Source organism: Neocloeon triangulifer, unplaced genomic scaffold (assembly GCF_031216515.1).
Source record: "Neocloeon triangulifer isolate White Clay Creek 2 clone unplaced genomic scaffold, ASM3121651v1 ptg000003l, whole genome shotgun sequence".
Taxonomy (NCBI): domain Eukaryota; kingdom Metazoa; phylum Arthropoda; class Insecta; order Ephemeroptera; family Baetidae; genus Neocloeon; species Neocloeon triangulifer.
Genome location: NW_026775546.1, coordinates 10,440,786 through 10,445,698, shown reverse-complemented (window position 1 = coordinate 10,445,698; position 4,913 = coordinate 10,440,786).

The following is a 4,913-nucleotide window of genomic DNA, read 5'->3' as shown; positions in this document are numbered from 1 at the left end:
AATAATTTATTTTTCTGGAACAGCAAGAATTCACTTCCCACATAATTAAAATTAATTACATTTTTGTAGAAATTTTGCCAAAAAATTTCTAAATATTTTATCCATTTAATTTTGAAGCCCTCAGCCTCCTTGTCGCCCAAGAAAATATGATTAAGTACTTGGTTACTTCATTTGAACCCGTTTCCCCCCACACGTGGCACTGTATAAACTTTGCAGCAAAATGCTATTATGGCTCGTGTCCTGATTTACTTCGCGCCTGACGGCTGCACCTCATAAATAAAAACAATTTATAACCCGTTGCTTTTCCACAGCCACACTGTTGGGAATGCATGTTGGTTATTTTGCGAGAAAAGCCCTCTCGGTTCGTCGGCGGAATTCGCAGCCGACAAAAGAAAAAGCGGCCAGACGGTCGCGAGACATGCCTGGAATTACAACAAACCCTTTTTCGCGTCAAGAATGGCAATGTATAGACGAGGCTTCGCACGCAAAGGGCAAAAACGCAACGTTTGCAAAATTATGTATGTATGTATGAAATATTCAGACCTCTCGGAAAATGGGTTCACATTTTGTGTGTGTATGAAATTTAAATAATGCATTTTTCCAATTCAATTTTTTCTTGACTTGATGTCCGTATTTTTAAGTTTCCATTTGTTGTCTAGACGCGATGAATTTTTATCTTTTTCCACTGTATATTTGCATTTTTGATGCTATATATTGTCGATTTGATTCTATCGAATAAGCAGAAAACTTTTTTCTTTCCGTCTAGAGCAAGATTTGCTGCACAATAAGCATTAAATAACCGCGGAATTGTAAATATACAAGAATCACAATCATATTAAATGCGTTGCCTCGGAGAAATACATGGCAAAGGTGGAATAAGCATGTTCAGGCTCACGAGATCAATAATGCGCAATCGACATAATCTTTTTATCATAGGATGTAGGATATAAATTTTAGAGAATCAAAATATCGGCAACCCGTTACTATTTTAGTGCGGATGCGGATGAATAAAAAAATAATATTATTGGATCGATAATGTAACTAAAAAGTAATTTTGTTTGCTTAGTTTGAAAATCACGATTATTGAAGCAAGCCTTGCAGGACTTAAAATACAAATATTTTTAGATTAATTTATGAATTTGCAGAATTAATTTTTATTTAATCTCGGATGCACTCGGATCAAATTTATTAAATGTGAGTTTAAGCGAGTTTTTGATTTCAATTTTTGTTAATGTTTTAAAGGTTCTTCAGGTAAAAAAATGTTACCCGGAGCCAATAACTCACTTTTTGAGTTGAAAAATCTGCTGCGGGCTGTTTTTTCATCAAATACTGGGTGCAAATAGGGGTTCAAATGAAATAGAATGGCTTTTCACAACTTTGAAAGAATATTAAAAAAATCATGTTACCAAGGAATTATTGTTTCTTGTTATGAAGTAGTATTTATTTAATCAATGCTTGTACAAACGTATCGAAAACAAAATAGTTTCATTTATAAAGAATCGAATATACGAACTATAATATGTAATTTTTAATGAAATTGAGCTTAGATTAAAAAAAAAAACACTTTCCAGATTATATTTAATTTTTTAATAATTTAAATAAGTTAAAGATTTTGATGCTGCAGAGAACAAAGGGTTTTATGTTATGTAAAAACATATTAAAAAATTTAATTCAAAGCTATCACTCCAAGTGGATTTTTTCAATAAAGTAGAGCCCAGATTCAATAAAAAATATTTTCATTCTTTTTGAAAAACTTCGCGCGAACCGTAGCACCTCAGAAAAAGAACATAATGATTCTAATGTTATATTAAAACGATTGAATTGTTTTCGTTGGAATGAAAACAGGTGGAACATAATGTACTTCTCAGGTGAATCCATTTTTGCTATGGGCTCTTGTAATTGTAACAAGCAAGTTTTTTATGTTTGTTGTCTCAAGATAGCAAGATACACAAAGGGAAGCGTTGATTCTGAAATCCTCGACCCAGTTTTGTGTTGTTTCCTTTGCAATTCCTTTCACATCCCGTACTCGTTGCACGCACACACGACAGGTCGAACGCGTGCCGCCGACGCGAGATCCAAATTGTGCATATCCGCGTCTCCCTGATTGGGTCGATGGGCTGACGGGCGTGCAAATTGGCCAGGTGGTTATGCAACCGACGCAGAAGCACCTCTCCCAGTGAGAGCGAGCAAACTGGCTTGTGTCAGCACTCCTCGAGGACCCTCTGGAGGCCACAGGGTGGTTGCCACCCCCGCCCACCTCTCTCGTTCGCATCTCGATCAGGCAGCCTCTCATATTCTTTCAAAAAATCCCACTGCCCGCATTTTGCCAGAGGCGCTTGCTGAATGAAAATTTTCTGCTGCTTTATAATGAGGAAAAATGATAAAAGTTTTCAGAACTCGTTAAATTTTTTTCAAACGAACCACAGAAAAACAATATTTGTTTAAAACGTATAATTTTTTCATCGTAATTTATAATGAGGAAAGACGGAAAAGGATCAAATTAGATATGAGCGAGTAAAGTTTATCCTTGTTGAATTTTAATGAAATTTATCAAATATTTTTATCTAGATTTGTAAGGCATCAACCAATGGATAAAATTTATACAAAAAGAAAATTTCATGGGAATAAAATATTATATTATTCTTGTCTTGTAAGCTTCAATAGAAACACAAAAACGGCGTCCATACAAATAAATTTGGAACCGTGGAAAAAAAGTCGAAAATATTGAGGTTAAATTTAGATTAAAATAACTGAATAATTTAAGTTTTAAATAATTCATGATATATAATTTTTATTTGAAGAAGTTGACACTCGAGGAGATGATCATGGAAATGAAGATTCGGGCTTTTCCTCGTTGCAAAAAATTGGTTTTTATTAAAAAACAAACGGCTCAACCAGTTTCGGTCACGGTCTGCGACCCTATTTCATGAGCAAGAAAAAATACAAAAAATCAGCAAAATTTAAAAACCACATTTTAACATAAAAATAAAAATCTTTAAACTAACAAATTCAAGTACCAACCTATTTCAGCCGTTTGTTTTTGAATAAAAACCAATTTTTTGCAACGAGGAAAAGCCCGAATCTTCATTTCCATATAATTTTTAATTAATTAGAAGTAAAGGAAGGGAGAAAAAATACAAAATGATATTTTTTTCCATTTTAACATTTAATAATTTAACATTTATCAGGTATTTTCATCTAGATTATTCAGGTAGAAAAATAAAATATATCACTTTTAAGAGAAAAAGAAGATTTATTTTGTTTGAAAAAATTTAGGAATCTTTGTAAAATTTAACATTTTTATTTTCCAACATTTACTTTTGCATTTGAACATACTTGATTTAAAACAGAGTAATTGATACTTATCAAAATATGTACTTTTGGAAAACTGACTATATATTTATGTAGAAGTAACGAGACACCTTTTTGCGGAATGGAAATGTACACACATCATGACATCAGCTCCATCATTTCAATACACTTTGAATTAAAAGCACCCTTTGCATTTGTTACACAACGAGGAAAAGGGCAAAAAGCAAAGATTATTTTTCTGCCTTTTCCCAAGCAAGCTTCTCCACTTTCAGCTCTCGCGCGTCATTAATTTGCACTTCAATGAAAAACTGTTGCAAGTAGATCATGAGTGCATCTGTAGGACTTTCACAGGCACACACCGCGAAAGATGCAAATTGTCGTGTTGCATCCTTGTGCACCGCCCGCCCGCCTCACAAACGGCCTTGCATTAAGCAAAATCGATGCCCAACAACCAGAACCAACCCTCACTTTGTCCAACTTTTCTCTGCCAAGATAAACTCAACAAACACTCAGCTGATTGCTTACATCTTGGGAAAATCGAACTGAAATCGTGAAAATTATTCTAATGCAGAGATGAAAGTTGTGGATTAAAAAAAAAATCTGTAATTTAAAAAAGTTTTCCTCTCACAAATTAATGAGTTTTTAAGATTTTTAATACTGACAGATAAGACAGCTCAAATTTGATGAAAGTTGGTATTTAACTTTCTCAACCCTTGGGTGTTCCTTAACTGCTATCAAAGTTGCCCGATACATCACTACAGGGGATGGGAGTTCCAATTAAAACAGATTTCAAAATTTAGAAAAACAAGTCCTACATGCAGAGATTTTGTTTACTTTCAAAGTTCATGGAGTAAAATGTCAAATATTCAATCAGGATAAATTGGCAAGCCCTATTTTGGCTGTTTTGGGGGTACCTTTTGGGTATTAGAAGTTGAATTTCGTTGAAAATCGGGAGAGATGTCTCCTCTCAAATACATTTGTTAGTGCTGTGTGAATATTTGATTTAAGCCCGTATTGCTGCAAAAGGTACACAAGAAGTTTGTGTAATTTGTATTGAATGCGAAGCTCTCTATCAACAATCCTGATTTTCCTCAAAGAGTAGTAGCTGGACGAACTAATTTACATCACGCAAGAGTTGTTTATTAATTAATTCCTGGTATTTCTTCACGATAAAACCTGATTTTACAATTAAAAAATGTAAGTTTAAATCCGAAACAATTTATTTCCACATTCTTTTAAATTTTGTGAAGTGACCGTTACATAAACAACAAGGCATAATATCTTGTAAATGAGTTATAAAAATTCTTATTTCTAGAAGAATCTTCTTGCAAGATTAAAATCCGATTTTTTCCCCATTCTGCAGCCCCACCCGCCCTGGCGGGCCACTAATGGCGCCAAGATTTCACTGCAGAGCTGATTGTCCACTTAGGGGTCGCCAGGGGCTAGCTAGCATTTGTCCCTTTTCCCTTCTTTATCCCTCTCTACAAAAAAAAGCAAGTTCGGACGCTCTTTGTGTGCGAGATTCGATGCGCGTGCGCCTCTGGCGCCAGCACTTGAGGCAGGAAGATGAGGAGCAGATTCATTCTTGTTGCAGTCGACAA